Source organism: Symphodus melops (genome assembly GCF_947650265.1).
Source record: "Symphodus melops genome assembly, chromosome: 1".
NCBI lineage: Eukaryota > Metazoa > Chordata > Actinopteri > Labriformes > Labridae > Symphodus > Symphodus melops.
This window is the reverse complement of record NC_136691.1, coordinates 2487625-2507659: the sequence shown is the minus strand read 5'-3', so window position 1 is coordinate 2507659 and position 20035 is coordinate 2487625. Positions and strand designations below refer to the sequence as shown.

General features: G+C 41.1%; 2 long non-coding RNA genes across 2 annotated transcripts; both read left to right on the top strand.

Moving 5' to 3' along the window:
- The first annotated feature begins 5495 nt into the window (after positions 1–5495).
- Positions 5496–5915, top strand: LOC306838484. Its single transcript, XR_013781091.1, has 3 exons — positions 5496–5584; positions 5676–5704; positions 5800–5915. It is a non-coding gene; the product is annotated as an uncharacterized lncRNA (long non-coding RNA).
- Positions 5916–9760: 3845 nt separating this feature from the next.
- LOC306831719 lies at positions 9761–11151 on the top strand. Its single transcript, XR_013780114.1, has 3 exons — positions 9761–9915; positions 10608–10673; positions 10882–11151. It is a non-coding gene; the product is annotated as an uncharacterized lncRNA (long non-coding RNA).
- The last annotated feature ends 8884 nt before the right edge of the window (positions 11152–20035 follow it).

Below are 20035 nucleotides of genomic sequence, written 5' to 3'. Positions count from 1 at the left end.
TCAGACAGACTGAGAGTTACAGAGGACTGTTCTCTGGTTATAAAGAAGATCACAAAGAAGGATGATGGACGTTATGCCTGTCAACAGTACAAAGGAGAAGATGGACCAAAGATAGGCGAGGACTCCAGAGTTCATCTATCTGTTAGAGAGAGTAAGTATTTCAATCATGATCTTTTCTAATTCAAACAATAAACTGAAACATTTGAATAATTATAAAGACTCTGATGAAGTTCATTTGTCTCTTGTTGTGTTTCTCTGATAATTTCTCCATCCTCACTTTGGACTGAATATATTTAAACTTTTTCTGGGTTATGAAGTTTAATTTTTATATTAAAACACAAGTTTTGTGTTGAACAGTTTGTTGAGTTGTGTTTATCTCAACTTCAGGTGAGGACACAAGACCACCACCAAGACCACCACCAAGACCACCAACAAGACCACAAACAACAAGACCACCACCAAGACCACCAACAACAAGACCACCAACAACAAGACCACCACCAAGACCACCAACAAGACCGCCAACAAGACCACCACCAAGACCACCACCAAGACCACCAACAAGACCAACAACAAGATCACCAACAAGACCACCACCAAGACCACCACCAAGACCACCAACAAGACCACCAACAAGACCACCAACAACAAGACCACCAACAACAACTCCTGCAGGAGGTAGAGTCTCCTGATGTCTGAGTGGCCTTAACAACATCCACTTACTTACATTACCAAGTGAAAATGAATAGAATAGAATGCCTTTGTTGTCATTATACAGATTGAACACAGATTACTTGGCTTCACCTGAAAGTGCGCACAGTTAAAAACAGAATATAAAAAGTGACTCTAGTTAAGGTAAGCTGGGATATACGTGGTACTGTAGGACTCATAATACATTACAATGGATGAAAACTTCTATCTGTGAGCGGACTTCTATCTGTGCTTGTCCTGTTAGATCTTAGTGCTGCTTTTGACACAATTGACCATCAGATTCTGTTACAGAGACTAGAACAATTGCTTGGAGCTACAGGGACTGCTTTGAGTTGGTTTAGATCCTATTTATCAGACAGATCTCAGTTTGTGCATGTTCATGATGAGTCCTCTATGTACACCAAAGTTAGCCATGGAGTGCCTCAAGGATCAGTGCTTGGTCCGATTCTATTTACATTATATATGCTTCCTCTAGGTAGTATTACGAGAAAACACTCCATAAACTTTCATTGCTATGCAGACGATACTCAGCTCTACATATCAATGAAGCCAGAAGACACCAACCAGCTTCGTATACTAGAAGCCTGCCTCAAGGACATCAAGACCTGGATGACCAGAAACTTCTTACTGCTCAACTCAGACAAGACTGAAGTTATAGTGATTGGACCTAAGAACCTTAGAGAGACTTTCTCTGCCGATATGACGGCCCTTAGTAGTATTAGCGTAGTCTCTAGTACCACTGTTAGGAACCTAGGAGTTCTGTTTGATCAGGATATGTCCTTTGATTCATACATTAAACAAATTTCAAGGACAGCTTATTTTCACCTTCGTAATATCTCTAAGATCAGGCAGATCCTGTCACAAAATGATACTGAAAAATTAGTTCATGCATTTGTTACCTCCAGGTTGGATTACTGTAATTCTATTTTAGCAGGGTGCTATGGTAAATCTCTAAAGACCCTTCAACTCGTCCAAAACGCTGCAGCTCGTGTTCTGACTAGAACGAGGAAAAGGGACCACATGACTCCTGTATTGGCTTCTCTCCATTGGCTCCCTATAAAATCTAGAATAGAATTTAAAATCCTTCTGCTCACTTACAAAGCTGTTAACGGTCAGGCACCATCCTATCTTAAAGAGTTAATTGTACCGTACTATCTGACAAGAACATTACGTTCCCAGAATGCAGGCCTGCTTGTGGTGCCTATAGTCTCTAAAAGTACTATGGGAGGTAGAGCCTTTAGTTATCAGGCACCGCTCCTTTGGAATTGTCTACCAGTCGGGGTCCGTGAGGCAGACACACAAGGTACTTTTAAGAATAGACTTAAAACTTTTCTTTTTGATAAATCTTATAGTTAGGGCTGGCTTAGGACCAGCTCATAGTTATGCTGCTATAGGCCTAGACTACCGGGGGAACTGGCACCAGGATCTCTTATCTCTCTCTCCCTCTTTCTCTCCCAGCTTTCATATCTTATTACTGCTTGTCACCATCTTTATATTCTAACCTCTCCCTTTTCTGGGAGCTCCTGAGTTCTCTTAGGTTCCTTGGGACTGTTGGTGAGGATGGCCTGCCCAAACATTGACGCTATATAAATAAACATTGATTGATTGATTGATTGATTGAGAAGAGGAGTGGGTTTCAGCCGGGGCCTGGACTCTGCCGAGCTGGAAGGAGGTGACTGGGGTGGAGGAGGGTTGCGGCGTATGCCTGCAGCTACAGGATGACTGGAAGAGAGAGAGTTTTTAAACTATTGACAGCAAGCCATTGATTGGTAGAGAAAGTTCGTGGCAGTGTCTGGTTGGTTAATTCCAGGATGATACATGCCCATGATCAGCTGCTTACCAGCGAGAGATACAGGTAGTAGTAGGGGGTATGGTTTAAGAATAAATGAAGAGGTGAATGAATGAAAGAAAAACACCAGTCTTCCTGTCTGAACTTACGCTGAGCTCCATTTCTGAGCTGGATAATGTTTAGGTTAGGAGTGTTGTCGTGAAACAGGCGTCAGTCAGGACGCTCTTTAATGATCAAATGTTTGCTGCAGCTCGTCTCACTCACGGAAAACAAATGACCTCACCAACTAACTTCCCCTTCACTTCTCAGAAAAGAATTAGGTGTCAACACATCTCCCACCACTAAAATGACACCTGCGCTCTGTTATCATGACAGACATTCAGACGCCCTCTCTTTGTTGTTCTCTTCTTGCTGTTACACCATCTGAATGTTTATCTGAAACCATCACATTTGACTTCCTCTCCTAAGAGCAGCCTCGACCATCAATGTGGGAACGTGTGGGTTTTACCTGCGGTGTGAAAAAGCTTTCAGTAGAAATGTACAAGCTCAAGTCCATTTACTTTTAATGTTTAAGACAGACTTTTCTCCCCTTCATTCGACCGCCTCAGAAATAAACACAAGAGACTTTTTTATCCTCTTCAAACCCTGATGACAGTTTAACAGGATTTTACAACTTTGATGCATTCATAGAAATGAACGCTTGAAGCAGGATTTGAGTCCAAATGAGGAAGTGACATCATCCTATGAAAGGGAAGTAGATGCAGCGTCTGTCTAAAAAAGCACTACTGAAGAAAGTCAGACAGTTCGGAGCGTGACAACGGGAGGACAGAGACGCAGAATCAGGATGAACCAGCTCAAATGGATTCAAACTTCTTTACTTCTCACAGCGCTGCTTCAGTTTGCTGGTAAGAACATTTATATCACATATTGAACCTTTTTTTAACATGATGGATTTAATGAACTCTGAGAAACCACAGATGAAGAATTACTTTCAAACTGATTGTCAATATAATCGACTTTTTCTTGATTGACTTTCTTCTTTGTCATTTTGTCAAAAGCAGCAGCTCAATTTAAAGACGTCACATTCAGAGTTGGAGAGGACGCCACGCTGCCTTGTGAAGCTGTGATACAAGATCAACAGAAGTGTGAATATACGACTTGGATCTTTGAACTAAGAAACCCAGCAGTAGAGCTGGTTGCATTTGGTCAGGTTAGAAACTCGTCTGACGTTCGATCAGACAGACTGAGAGTTACAGAGGACTGTTCTCTGGTTATAAAGAAGATCACAAAGAAGGATGATGGACGTTATGCCTGTCAACAGTACAAAGGAGAAGATGGACCAAAGATAGGCGAGGACTCCAGAGTTCATCTATCTGTTAGAGAGAGTAAGTATTTCAATCATGATCTTTTCTAATTCAAACAATAAACTGAAACATTTGAATAATTATAAAGACTCTGATGAAGTTCATTTGTCTCTTGTTGTGTTTCTCTGATAATTTCTCCATCCTCACTTTGGACTGAATATATTTAAACTTTTTCTGGGTTATGAAGTTTAATTTTTATATTAAAACACAAGTTTTGTGTTGAACAGTTTGTTGAGTTGTGTTTATCTCAACTTCAGGTGAGGACACAAGACCACCACCAAGACCACCACCAAGACCACCAACAAGACCACAAACAACAAGACCACCACCAAGACCACCAACAACAAGACCACCAACAACAAGACCACCACCAAGACCACCAACAAGACCGCCAACAAGACCACCACCAAGACCACCACCAAGACCACCAACAAGACCAACAACAAGATCACCAACAAGACCACCACCAAGACCACCACCAAGACCACCAACAAGACCACCAACAAGACCACCAACAACAAGACCACCAACAACAACTCCTGCAGGAGGTAGAGTCTCCTGATGTCTTCTCCTCTCTCTGTTTGATTCTGATTCAGGACAGAAGTCTGCAGCCAACATGCTTGTTGGACGCATTGATCCATATCTGATCCCTTCAGTCCCACAGTAACTGAACCACCACAGTGACAGCAGTGTCTCCGTGTAGACTCAGTGATGAAAAAGAACGACACCTCTGTGTCTTTGAATGTCTCGTTTCACTTTAACAAACTCCCAGACGGCTCAGACGACGAGTCAAAAGTAAAATCCACCAAATGACCTCAAACATTTCACATTACTACCGTCCTCTTTAACTCTTCATTTATGTTTTCATCCTTAACCAGTTTGAAATGTGACTAATCCTGATAACCTGAATGTAACAGTTTTACAGCACGCGATGCTAAATATAGTTCAATCAGGAGAGACAAGTGATATTAACAATGAATTTATTACAGTGAAAAAGGGATTGACAGAAGGAGATTTGACAGAATGTTTTGGCGCTTGGACTCTATGGGGTGGAAGATGCGATTTAGTGATGAAGTCCTACTCGTCATTAGGATAGATCCCCCCATGGAGTCCAGACCCTGGTGGTGGAGGACTGAGGATTTGATGAGACCGAGTTGGAGAAGAATTGATGGGAGTTGACTCTGCTTCTGAAGATGGCAGTGATGGGGAGGTGGAGGGGCGCACGAAGCCAGCTTGAAAGAACTAGGGAAGAAAAAGGATCATATTTAAAAGGAAAGCTGAACGATGATAGGCCGAAAACAAAGGAGGAACACTGCACCATTGGTTAGATGAGGTCCGGTGACAGAACAGCTGATTAACCCACGGACGGCCCAAACTGACAGCTCGAGAATGACAGCAGAAATGAGATAGCGTGAAAAGGGTGACTGAGAAACCTGATTGTGGATCACTTAAAGTCTTCCTTACTGAACTTTCGCTAAGCTTCATTTGTGTCATGTTAAATTCTATGAATTCATCATGGCCTCTCAAGAACTCGAATTTATTATCAGTGGAAGATTTTTATGTTTTTTGAAAACTCCATTGTTACCAAAGTGACATATGTGATAAACCTCTGGTTCCTGTTCTTCAGGTTGTTCTGGTCTGGACTTGGTCATGTTGGCTCTGCGTGTGGCTGAACTCCTCCTGATCACTGTGATCACTGTTCTTCTCTTCAGAGCTCGAGGTGAGAAACACTCACACCAACTTTTATTCACAGCGATCACCACCAACCTTAAAGTCAGAGCTGAAATGTTTCTGTGTGCTTTATTTTTCAGGGAACCAGAGACCACCTGATGACAACACTGTGAGCTGGAAATAAAGCCTCATATGAACCGTCTTCATGTTGAAAACAAACATTTCTGATCTCCATTTTAACTCTATGTTTTCATGTTTTCACAGGAGTATGATGATGTAGGTGAAGGCTCAGTGTACTATGAAAATGATGGAGAACCTTCTGCTTCTGTCAGACTCCGCTGATCAACAACTTCCACACAAACATCCACTCAGCACACACATTAATCCCCCGCTTTCACGCTTTCAAGTAATCAAAGAACTCAGGTGAGCAGCAGGTGAAGGAGGAGGGACAATCAAGGAGAGAGACAGAGAGAGAGAGAGAGAGAGAGAGAGAGAGAGAGAGAGAGAGAGCATCGCTTTGGTGAATCTTCAGTTTTTGTCAAAATGACAGAAACAATGTTTTGTAGATAGCTTCATTTTTATAAAGTTTTGCATATTTTTGAGTGCCTTTAAATGTTATTATGACCAAAATATAATCTGTCTGTCAAATTAACTTTCATGTCTGATTGTTGCTTCAATATATTTGATTGGATGTGTATGTTTTACTTAAAGGAGATCTATTATCCTGACTTTCACCATTAATCATGTCAGTCTGGGACACCTGTTGAGCAGCACTGTGAGAGGTGGAGCTCAAAAAACCTCCTTTATGTCAGTAAAAATCCCTCATATCAGCCTCTGTGTGAAACGGTTCATTTCAGCTGCTGTCTCTTTAAGAACTCCCCTCCCCACATGTGCCCCCTTTTCTCTGATTGGTCAGCTTTTTGGAAGCTTTCTGAGGGCAGAACCAATGAGCTTCAAAGTGGGCGTGTCCTGAAAAGAGCTGGCAGGATGGGCATGTCCTTCAGCTTTGCTCCTTGTTTGACTTTAAAACATCGACTGAAGTCTCACAACGTCTCGTTCAGAGCAGCAGGAAACCACGTCTGGGGATTACACCAACATCTGAGTATCTTGTGTTTAAAAACACTTTGACCAGGTTTAGTATGGACATCCAACATGGTAACATGATATGTATATATTTAAATATGGATCAGCATTATAGATCTCTTTTCATGTTTTTCAGTCTGTAATAATCATGTCTTTATTAAATCATATTAAAATGTCATCTGCATATAAAGAACATTTTCTCTCCTTCCTTTATTTTTGGGGTATCCGTCATTCTTGAGTTGTTTCTCCCTCTGGTGGGTTTAAAAGCTCTTTGTTGACCATAGAACTAGAATGAGTCCAAATACAGAGAAAAGCACCAAAGATCAACTGAGTCGAATATTTCAGGTGTTGTACCATTAAATAGGAATCATCATAAAGAGGAATGATATGTCAGGAACCTGTCAGAGGTTTAGTGGACACATTTCAAAGAGGAGTGGGAGTGATTGTGCAGGAGAGGCTTAAACACTGCTGTGATTGGACATTAAAGGCAGCTGTCTATATTTAGGTTTGCATAGTAAACTGAAGAGGTGGGCGATGCTGGTCACAACTTTTTCCTCAAATTAATTTGTTTTTAATCATGGAATATTTTTTTTGTTTCTGTTGCAAGTAAACTTTTATTTTCGAGCACGTTCAGACTTTTTCATGACGTTAATGTGAGCAGAGGGAAAAAAAACTGGGTTATGTCCCAAAGTAGACTATCTGAATTATTTTTAATCAACACTTGAAACTTCTAGAAACAGACTTCAGTCTGAGACTCTTTAATGTTAAAATATTTGCTGCAGCTCGTCTCTCTGACCAAAAATCATCAACTATAAATATATCAAAGACCTTTGCGTGGTTAGGTGTTTTTTTTTGTTGTTTTTTTTAACCAGGGTGCTTCTACTGATGACGATGCCCACATTCTCAGTAAACGACTTCCCCTTCAGTTCTCAGAAAAGACTCAGATATAAGTGTTAACACATCTCAGACCACAAAAATAATCTGATCTCTGTCGCCTCAAACACGACGGACATTCACAGTTGTATTCAGGAGGACGACGAGTTTGACCCTCCGAGTTTAAAAAAAAAAAATCATTTTATTTAGAAATAACATCTAAAGAGGAGCGTTGCACTTTCAGACATTTATCTGAACTCACAATCTTCACACCTTTGACTTCCTCCGTCCTCTTCATCTATTTTTGTCCTTTACTGATCAATGCAGCTTGTCTTCATGATCATCACTTTATGATAACTTAAACATATTTCATCATGTTTTAATAACTATGACACATTCATAGAAATTAACACTTAAAGCAGGCGTTGAGTCCAAATGAGGAAGTGACATCATCCTATGAAAGGGAAGTAGATGCAGCGTCTCTCTAAAAAAGCACTACTGAAGAAAGTCAGACAGTTCGGAGCGTGACAACGGGAGGACAGAGACGCAGAATCAGGATGAACCAGCTCAAATGGATTCAAACTTCTTTACTTCTCACAGCGCTGCTTCAGTTTGCTGGTAAGAACATTTATATCACATATTGAACCTTTTTTTAACATGATGGATTTAATGAACTCTGAGAAAACACAGATGAATAATTACTCTCAAACTGATTGTCAATAAAATCAACTTTTTCTTGATTGACTTTATTCTTTGTCATTTTCTCAACAGCAGCAGCTCAATTTAAAGACGTCACATTCAGAGTTGGAGAGGACGCCACGCTGCATTGTGAAGTTGTGATACCAGATCAACAGAAGTGTGAATATACGACTTGGTTCTTTACTTCAGGAAACCCAGTAGAGCTGGTTGCACTTGGTCAGGTTAGAAACTCGCCTGACATTCGATCAGACAGACTGAGAGTTACAGAGGACTGTTCTCTGGTTATAAAGAAGATCACAGAGGAGGATGCTGGACTTTATGTCTGTCAACATTTCAAAGGAGAAGGTGGACCAAAGATAGGCAAGGACTCTTTAGTTCGTCTATCTGTTAGAGAGAGTAAGTATTTCAATCATGATCTTTTCTAATTCAAACAATAAACTGAAACATTTGAATAATTATGAAGACTCTGATGAAGTTCATTTGTCTCTTGTTGTGTTTCTCTGATAATTTCTCCATCCTCACTTTGGACTGAAAATATTTAAACTTTTTATGGGTTATGAAGTTTAATTTTTATATTAAAACACAAGTTTTGTGCTGAACAGTTTGTAGAGTTGTGTTTATCTCAACTTCAGGTGAGGACACAGGACCACCACCAAGACCACCAACAACAAGACCAGCAACAACAAGACCACCAACAGGACCACCAACAACAAGACCACCAACAACAAGACCACCAACAGGACCACCAACAACTCCATCACCACCAACAAGACCACCAACAACAAGACTACCGCCAACAACAACTCCTGCAGGAGGTAGAGTCTCCTGATGTCTTCTCCTCTCTGTGTTTGATTCTGATTAATGACAGAAGTCTGCAGCCGACATGCTTCACATATTTTCATTTCTCTCTCAGACCTGAAATGGTTGTTCGTCCTCGTGCCTGTCGTGGTTTTCACAGCGCTGTTAGTGGTCATCATGAAAGTTATCAGATGGAAAGGTGAGAGCGACGATGACATTTTCATGCAGAACATTAAAACATGTAGAAGTTTGGATGATCAATGTTTCTTGTTTGGAAGTTAAAGTCCAGCTGTTTGTGTGTCTCTGCAGGAAGCAGAACGCAGACGAGTGACGATGTTGTAAGTCCTAAAACGTTTGATGATGATGTTTCTTCTCACTGGCTGCTGAACAAAAAATGCAAAAAAAACCAAAAACATTTGTTAAGAAGCAATAACGGTCCTGGAGGATGTTTTTATCTCTTTAATTTTCTTCTTATGGTACTTGTAGCACTTTAAGATTATTATTGCTTATTCTCCCATCAAACTCTCGTAACTCCAAAAGCATAAAAACACAACAGAAGTTACAACGGTTAATATGTCATTTGAATTTGTTCATTTAAGAGGGACATGTGATGAATTGCTTCAAATGTAAAATACAAAGTATAGACGACGTGCATGCAGGTTTGTAGCCAGATAAATATTCAGACGTGTGTTGGAGAGCTTTCATGCCACCCTGCATAAGTCAGGTCCACAGCTGGGCCCCCCAGGTCAGGTAGTCTGGACACGCCCCTGCAGACAGACTCTGGATTCTAAGATGTTTTGAAGCATGCATTAATTGTATTTTTCTCCCTAAGAAATGCTTGCACTGAATCCATGATGTGATGTGTTTTGTCTCCAGGAGGTGACCTCTGACCTTGCAGGGTCTGCAGTAGGGACCAATCAGGACACGGTGAGCTCACACCTTTTACCCTCTTTGCTCCTGTGTTTGCTCGCTACACGTCACCATATTAGAGTCTTTTTTTTTACATTCTTCAACGATCCGACCTTAAAGGTTCTTTTAAGATTCAAGTGTAAAAAAACACAACAGGATTTGTCTTTATTTTTACATTATAGTGTCTTTAGACGGACTTGGATGTAAATGAAGATAAACACAGAGAGGAGTGAAGAATTAAGATCATACGAGCCTTATAGATATTTCACCGTGCACATTCAGAGTTTAAAAAAACATTTTCTGGTTTCATTCGTTCCATTACACTGATCTCATTGATTTTATCTGTCCACTCGTGGGAGGTTCAGGAAGTCAGCAGCACAGAGGCGACGGGTTTTTCTTAAGAGCAGAAACCAAAATGCCAAAAATAAATAAATATTCATCAAAGCCTTATCATCTCCTTAGATCAGTCTGATAAAACTCCCTTCAGTCTTCAGAGCTTGACAACGATAAAGGTGATGGTGACGCAACATCAGAGCACCAGCAACATGCCGTCTCTGAGTCTCCTTCACTGTTATGTGGGATGCCACAGGGTTCTGCGGGGGCTGCATAAATAAATGTTACTTACGTATAAACCCAGAAGAGTGAGATCAAACAACCTCAGGAAGCTGCTTCACAACATTTTCAGCTGATTGGTTGTCTTCTCTGTGTAGGCGGATCCTGAAGGCGGGGTTTTCTACGCCTCCATCAGATACAAGAAGGGAAGAAGTGAAGCTCAGGTAAGCTGTCTGATTGGTTAAAATCAGGATGGATGTGAGTTTAAAGATATGTCTTTATTAAAGTCACAAAAATGTGCTAACAGTGTGTTTACATTTACACTTCATTCTTCAAATTTCTGCGTTACTTTATTCGTAACTTTTCACAACGTGCACTTTGTATTTCATGACATTATTTTGTGGTATTTAATGCTCTGTGATTTATCTCCAGGTTTGTGGTGACGACGATGGTTCAGTGACCTATGCCTCCGTGAAACCTTCATCTTCGTCTTCTTCTGCTGCTGCTGCAGGAGCCTCCGCTGATCCCAGCAGCCTCTACGCCACCATCAACAAAGCTTTTTACACTGAAAACTACGGTGCCCCACAAGGCTCAGGTTGGACAAAATAAAAAGCCCTTTTTTAAAACTCTTTTCTCAGTTTACAAATCTGCGTGCACTGTTTATAAACTGTGTCTATGGATTTGCAATCTGCAGGGACACTTCCAGTTTATTTTACTGTGCACATCGTTTTAAAATCTGAGTGCACGATTTAAGAATTCGTGCTCATGGATTGTATCAGGGAGCAACGATTTGTTTGAATGACGGACAGCTTTTTATTTTTTGTCTTATCTAAGCCTTGCAGGGTAAAGATAGATGTGTTTTAAGACTTTCTGCTTACTTTCAAGAGTTATTTCTGTAAGATGTTTTTTTTTTCTTTTAAAAGAGGACGTTGTAGGTTTCCTACCTATAGTAGCACAAAGACTGAGCATTAGACCTCTGCATGAAATGTAAATCTATGGAGACCCTGACGACCCAAAAATAAAAATAAAAATCTTGGGCACTCCAGTTAATATCTTGTGGGCACATTATATTATAATTATATGGAGGACTGGTCATCAGAATAACCTTGGACTACATGCTGGAGTCTGAGCGTTGACGATTTCTTCCCCTAACCTTTTTCAGACAGGATATTAATTTGTGTACAAAGGCACTTTGACGTGCAGAGGTTCAGTAGTAGTTAAAAATGTGTACACTTTTTTTTGTTTTTATTTCTGTATCTGTTGTTTTTTGACCTGCATTCATATAAACATCGATATCACTGCTCATCATTCTGCATGTTCTGAACTTCATGACAGATAAAGGAAGGAGGAAGCAGAAGGCAGGTGTGGTCTGCCCACATAACAGCAGCAAGTGTTATTTGTGTGTAAAGGAAAAAAAAAAGATTCAATATATACTTTACTAATATAAGATGGAGATGAGATTTATTTTCCTGAAGTTTTATTTTATAGATCTTTATGTTTCTCAGGTTGAGATGTTAAACATTATTTTATTTCATGTTCATGTTTTTTATATCATTTCAAGAGTGACTTTTTAATGTGAGGCACTTTGCCTTTAAGGTTGCCATGGTTACGTTGGAGCTTTTGCAACGGACCATAGACTGTAAAAATAACGGACATTAAAAAAGTGTTAGAAGTTGAAAGTGTCCCTGTGCTGTTCTTCACCCACACCCAAAGATACATGTACTTATGCTTATGTGTTATTCTAGTTAACAGCAAGAGAACCAAATATCACCGAAGAGGGCCGTTACACTAATCAGAGGAATTTGAGGAATAATTTGTTAACAAATAAGAGTAAATAACGCCTTGGTGCGTGATTCTCTGTCAATAGTTCCTCTTCAAGAAACACCTACTGTAGCATCTCTGCATATGCTGACAAGTTTGAGAACCACTCTTCCAGGTTATATACTGTAGGTTTGGTATCATTGAAGCATAGAGGCAACACTACAGAAGTACCAGCAGATGGCAGCATTGATGCAGGTATTAAAACACCTTGATGCACCTGCCAGCGGATGGTGATTTCTATCTGATTATGAAGTCCTGCAATCCGTTTTCTCCACGGTCCCATGACGTCATTTGTTGCTAAATTTTCTCATTCTTTTAAATGTTGTTAAAAAAAAAGAAAAGAAAATTCTCTTGACTCCCTCATGCACTCGATTTGGTTTTGAACTAAAGTGAGCAAAGTGTGGAAAAAGATCTAAGAATGGATGTCTGTTATATCTCAAACAGAAATCAAATGTTTCTGCTGAGACTTGTGTGAGACGAATGAATGGGATATAAATGTTTGTCTTGTGCAGTGTAAACTAAAAAAGAAGTTAAGAAACATTTTTAGTCTTTAATTTCAACGAGGAAAAGGAATTAAAGACAAGACAAAATGGCAACAGACAGAACCTCTGCAGAGCTTCCCCTAGGCCCCGCCCCCGATGCATTTGTGCCTCCGCTGGGGGTCGGGGGAGCGCAGGGTCAGTAAAGTGTTGATCAGGTGGAATAAAAGGGGCTGTAACCCCCATAGTGATCAAAGACAGTGGTCCACAAGCCCCGCCCCTCAACCCCTCTCTGCCTGTAACAGGAGGGCAAACTCAGTGACCCTGTAAGCACAGCAGACAGGACGAGGATGAGGGTGGGGTGCGTGTGTGTGTGTGTGTGTGTGTGTGTGTGTGTGTGTGTGTGTGTGTGTGTGTGTGTGTGTGTGTGGATGGCGAGGAGGATGCATGGAGGAAAGAACAGAGAGATTAAGATTTACAGGCAGATTAACCTCCTGGATTTCCGTCTTTGCACTATGACAGGTCTGTGCAGGACAGAGAAGGACTAAAAGGACAGCAGACGGGTTAACAGGTGTTTATTCTGTCTCTTAATAAAGGAAAATAAAGTTCTGTGCATGTAAGAATGTAGGATGCCAATTTAAAGCGTGTTGGTTGTTTGACTTTTTGAGAATTATTTTTGGACCTTTTGTGCCTTTATTGGAGAGACAGAGTCAGTGGGCAGTGATGGAAATCAGGGAGAGAAAGAGAGAGTGGGAAATGGCACTGCAGGAAAAAAGCCACCAGCACCCCATGTTTGTTGGTTGTTTGAAGGTGTTGGTGGCTTCTATGTTTTTTAATATTTGCCGGATATAGTATGACTTGAAATTGAGATGTAGTCCGTAAAGGCCACATGAAGTGAAACTTTGTCTGAAGCTGTTTCCACGAGTGCACATCTGAAAACGTGCAAACATTTTTTTGAGACAGGCCGGCCCTGAAACCTTCCTGAGATTCTTCCTCACATTTACTCTGCACATTGAGAGGTTTTCACCGTCCAAGTAATACGCAGTGGAAATCCAAGATGGCAGACAGAGGGCACAGTTTTCTGCCTTTATATCAACGCTTCGTGTTTAGTGAAAAAGATTACACTGGTCGCTCATTGACGTGTCATCATCAGGGTCTGGAAGGAGGAAGTCCGCCATGTTTGTTGCAAGGCGTAAAAAAGGTTGTTGTGCCAGAAGTCGTTTCATCCACTGTCTTGGATCAGGTCTTGTCTCCTGAGGCGCCTTGCATGTGCGTGAGCTACTGTAACATGCAGACGCACACCTCTTCCAGGTGTGCTGTTCTTAAGCATGGATCGGAGCGCTCACACTAATCGAGGGGGAAGCGTTTTTTGGGCGCGGTACAGATTGTTTAGTGTGAACGCGCTCCGAAAGAGAGAACTTATTTTTTCTGGTGCTGTCGATGTTTTTTTTTTTTTTTGGGTGTGTCCGTTCAGACATTTTTTTTAAGGTTTCATTTCACCATCCTTGTTTTTGTAACGCAGTTTTACACACGCAAAAAGACATTCCACGACATAATGAGCGCTTTCTTTTCTTCTTTTTTTCAGAGGATGCCATCTTTTGTGCCCATTCATAAATTCATGACGGCCACAATAATCGCAGCTTTGTGTTCCTCGGACAATAGATCTACTCCAGTGGGAAAAGTATCCAAGTCCCGTTTCTGGGTGAAGTTCTAATTGGAAGAGGAGACTCAACCGTGCAGCCAGGATGTCAATGGCTGGCTTCTTTCCAACTCACTCACTCATACACACACACACACACACACACACACACACACACACACACACACACACACACACACACACACACACACACACACACACACACACACAAATACAGACACAAAAACAGCACATACCTTCTTAGACAGCAGCTCTATCTATATTTAAATATTTAACATTTTTATGTTCAGATCTCTTATTAATCTTAAGAGTTTGTAAGATTGTGTTTCTTTATCTACTGTTAAATACATAAAACTTTCATATATCTTTGGTTGGGAGAAGTTGGAGTCAAAGCTAAATTAACGTTGATAAATTACTTTTTTATTATTCCTTATTTTATGAACCTGTTTGCTGAAGTTATGGTCAGAACCTAACGTTTTTTTTAAAAGCTGTAAAACTTGACTTTTTTCAAACAACAGATTGGCACTTTGCTTCGTCTTTGTCCTGCTCTTTCAAAATGTGCCTTTTTTTTTTTTTGTTGGGTGGATTCGGTCCAGCTTGGCACGGCCCCCATCAGAGAGTGAGGTAATGAGATCTCTGGACTCTGATTGGCTGTTGGGAGAACTGCATACGGTGGGCCCATACGAGGGAGCAAGGAGGCTTGAGAGCTAAATTGGACCCCCCCCCCCCCCCCACTAGTGTCCACACACACATATACACGATGCGCGCACACACACACACACACACACACACACACACAGCTTGTTGCTGTCTCCACTCCCTGATGAAGGAGTCCATTCATGCTGCTGACAAATCACTACTGAAGCATGAGACTGAAAGGACCCCCCACCCCTCCGCCTGTGTCTCTGCCTCCTTTATAGACTGTGTGTGAGACTTGGGTGTGAGACAATATCACACGGGAGAGCTCGATTATGAAAGAGCTTTTATGTGGGCTGCAGAGAAACAATGAAAATAAAGGGGGGGGGGGGGGGATAATAAGTATGACTAAGTAAAATTACGATCTGTTGTAGGTGGGATTTATTTTATTCCTGAGGGGAAATTGCAAAAGTGAAATACATAATAAATAAAACTCTAAATTTAATCATACAAAGTAAAAAACAGTTGGACAGAGTGAGAGAGTGAGAATAGAGCAGCGGGGTGCAGACTGGAGCACCTGGAGTCCGTGCTGTAGCAGGTGTAGTGAAAAGGTGACTTCAGATGTGGTTACTGTCGGAGCCTCAATGTTTATTATGTATTCTTAAGTTCCCAAATACAGTAAGGGCCCGATATCTATCCGTTCATCCATCCATCTATTCAACCATCCATCCAACTATAGATTCAACCATCCATCCATCTATTCAACCATCCATCCAACTATAGATTCAACCATCCATCCATCATCCATCCATCTATTCAACCATCCATCCATCTATTCAACCATCCATCCAACTATAGATTCAACCATCCATCCATCATCCATCCATCTATTCAACCATCTATCCATCCATCCATCCATCTATTCATCCATCATCCATCCATCTATCCATCCATCCATCTATTCATCCATCCATCCATCTATTCATCCATCCATCCATCTATTCATCTATCCATCCATCCATCTATTCATCATCCATCCATCTATTCATCCATCCATCCATCTATTCATCCATCCATCCATCCATCCATCCATCTATTCATCCATCCATCCATCCATCCATCCATCCATCCATCTATTCATCCATCCATCTATTCATCCATCCATCCACTGATATAGTTGTTATCATAATCAATAAACCATAACACAGATGTTAGTGTCGGCTAAATTTAAACTTTAGCTTTACCAAAAACAAAAGTTGAAAGTAGATCGAGATTATCGTCTGATAGATTCTGTCCTCCTGTGATCTTTTCTGACTACTTCTACAACATAGAAAGGAGACAGATTTAAGCTTTTCTTTACCCAGAGAGATCTCTTAATGAGATCAGATTAGCGAGCAATGTCCACATATGAGTGTGTGTGAGGAGTGTGTGGGGTGTAAGGAGGGTACTTTGTTTTTTTTAATGCAAGAAGGAAACTGTTTAATGAAGTATTCAGTAAAGAAAATGGGAATGGTGTATAGCCTTCACCTGCACAGACATTCAAAGTGAGGTCGCTGTTAATGTTGGCAGGTAGGAATAAAACGCAGATTCTTTAATGATCGAGCTCTAATCACTTCCAAAGTTAAGTGTCGGTTTTACCCAAAAAGGATTAGCTGAGGTCCAGAAGGATGAGGTCACCTGAGGTCACAGCCCACTGCTGACCCTGCTGGTGAGGCAACATGACCACTATCAACGCAAAAAACCTTCAGGGCTCCTTTGACAACAATACAGCAGCCAGTATGTCCTCCTTCTAACTTTAGATTCTGCTCCTGAGTGCTCTGGATTTGTTTGGACCAGAGAAGGTAGGCGGGGCTTTGAAGGCCGTTTTGGACGCCCCTCAGTTTGCCAGATATGAGAGCAGTTATCAGGTATTGTTAAATCGCTAAAATAAGAATCCTGCTGTACGGAGGCTCTTTTAAAACAGATTTGAAATGCTTCTCTTCACTACGAACACGTCACTATATGTGAATGAAGGAAAGGTTGTGGTGTAAACAGTCACAGTTAGACATGAGGGTTTAATCTGTAGGTTAACACAGGGTGAGGTTAATACACAGCTTTTAAGGTTACGGTTTGATCTTCTTATCTGAAAAAGTAACAAGACGACCCAATGTGTGCTGAAAAAACACACAACACCAGAGTTAGCTCGAAGCTAACTTTGGTTCAATCAATACTGGCACATAATGTACACAGTCCCAAAACAAATAAAACTAAAACAAAAAAAAAACAAGATTCATCCCAAAAAAAAAAAAAAAAAACCTGCAAAAGAGTCATGAGTTAAATATCTGTGAGCTCAGGTTTCTAATCACGTTGGCCTCGACATGACCAATCACATCCATGAAAATAATCGTTTTTTTTCTGGCTCTCCTGAACAATTTAATTTCGTGTGAGCTGCTTGGTAGCCGCATGGTTTCGCTCCTTTTTCGGTTCAATATTCAGTTCAGGAAGCTAGTTTTGGATTTATACCATTTCTTGTTGTTTTTTTCTCACTTCCCAATATATTAATTGGGATTTTGTGGTTATCCTTCTGGGTGAACTTTACGATACTCCTCGGTCCTGTGACCTGTGTACGTCTCCCACTTCCTTTCCTTTTACACTGAACATCTGAGGCACGATATTAACGCACTTGTGACGTCTCAGCTCGTTGCAATATGAAGACGAAGTGAGGGCACCTCTGTTCTGCTATCAGAAGGGGAAGAACAGTGTTGTGTGTGTGTGTGTGTGTGTGTGTGTGTTTGTGTGTGTGTGCATGTCTTTGTGTGTATGTGGAGCTCCTGATGTAATGCAACATGAAATCAAAGACTGGGGATCCAATATTACACCAGTGCAGGATCTAAATGAATGAACAAAGATATGACATACAGCATAGGGTCAAGGGTCAGAGTCAGGGGGAAAAAACATCATGGCGTCTCGCACGTGACGTTTCTGTTGTTTCAAACAGTTTTCTTGTGTGAGTGATTTCATGCTAACTAGCATCGCAGGCTAGAAAGTCACGATGTGTCTCCATCTTATTAGCAAAGGCTCACGGGAGACCCGAATGAACTAACATGGTCAAATTTACCAGGCGCAAAAAGGACTCCAAGAGCTTTTAACTTCAAGTCATGACCAAGAAACTCTTGGTGTTTCACAGTGAATAGATTAATGGGACCAACAGGGGCTTCACTTAATGCTAAACTCACCTGGTAAATATGAAAGAATAACTCTGAAACTGAAGCAATGACTCTCATTACAACGGAGATGAGACAATTAAAGAGAGGGACGGTGTCTACGACTCAAAGAAGTTTAAATGGGATTAAGTGAGCTGCATGCTTGAGGGGTACACACACACACACACACACACACAGATTCCAGCTCCCCAGGAGAGGGCCGTTGGATGGCTGTACTGTCCTGACAGTAATCCTCAGATTAACTGGTTGTGGGGCTCCAGCAGTCAGCCAACAGTCAGCCAGACAGCCGGCCAAGTGGAACAAAAGCAGAGAAATGTATGCAGACCTGAACATGAGGGTCAGCCACACAAACACAGAGACGGACATTTAGAGAGACGGGGCAACAGAGCAACCAGCGCACAGCTTATCGTGGTGTGTCTGAAGGTTTTCAGTCTCTTCTTCTGTTTTTTAATTTTACTCCTTCAGTGACCACATCCTTTCTCAGTTGCTGTAAAACCTTAAAAACCAAACTGCCTGAACAAAGATGTGAAGTGGCGTTGCGTGGAGTTTGGGCCTTTTATATTAATGCTACCTGTCGGTGTGACACGTTCAGGCAATATCAAGAAGAGAGTGGGAAAGAACAGAAAACATAAGAAGCAGTTTTATTGCATTCACAGAGATCGTACCCGTCACGTGGAGATCTTTCGAGTCAGTCAGTGTAGGGTCAGTCTGGCGTCACGGGCCCCTCCCGCTCACTCAGGGTGAGTTAGGATGGATGCATGTCAGCTTACAGGCAGTAACAACCTCTTCTTCTTTTTTTTTTTTTAAAGATTGACACAAAGATCAATGTAGATTTTATTTTCGGGGTCTTTTTATGCTTTTATTTGAGACACAGGAGAGTGAACAGAGAAACCAGGGACTGAGAGAGTAAAGAATCGATCCCAGGACGAACAGCCTCCACACACGCTGCACGCTAACTGACCGCTAACTGACCGCTAGGCCACTGACGCAAACATTTTCTTGATTAATGTAAAAAACATTAAGAAAAACAAACATGATTTCCTTCTTTATTTGGAGAAGAAGTTCAAAGTTTAGGTTCAAGGTTCAAGGTTTACTTTATCAATTCCAAATTATATCAGACATACAGTGAAATCGACATTACGTTTCTCCCCTCCCCTCGGTGCAACGTAGGTAAAATAAGATAAATAATATTTACACTTATAAAATCTAAATGTGCAATAAGTACATAATAAACCCAGGTCCCCCTTATTTGTTTCTGTATCATGATTATCAAACTGAGCATGCAAAGTCTGTAGTGTGATGAGTGTATCCGACGCTATTTCATGCTTAGATGAAATAATATTTAGCTGTCGTGAGGTGTGAGAGAAAAACACAAGAGTCCGTTTATCAAACTGAAAGTGACGTTTTTGAGTTATTTAACTTTTCACCACCTTTCTGTTGCACTATTGTCGCACAGACAACACACTTTATAATTAGTCAAAACTTTAGTCTGAATATAAGGACACAAATCTGCACGATCAGTCACGCCGTAGCATTTATAAAAGAGTTTCCATTTTGAATGAGGTTTGGTTGAAAAGCTTTCACTGTGGATGTTAGACAAGTTGAAATATAATCAAATCTGAAACCCTTGTGCACTCACACACACACACACACACACACACACACTAAACAAGAGCAGCTAACGGTGACCTCAGAGGTGGAGTCGGAGGTTTTTGGAGCTCTACTGCCGTTACTGTGGCGATGGAGTCCTCTCCATCACCATGCACGCCGCCGACTCCGTCTCCACG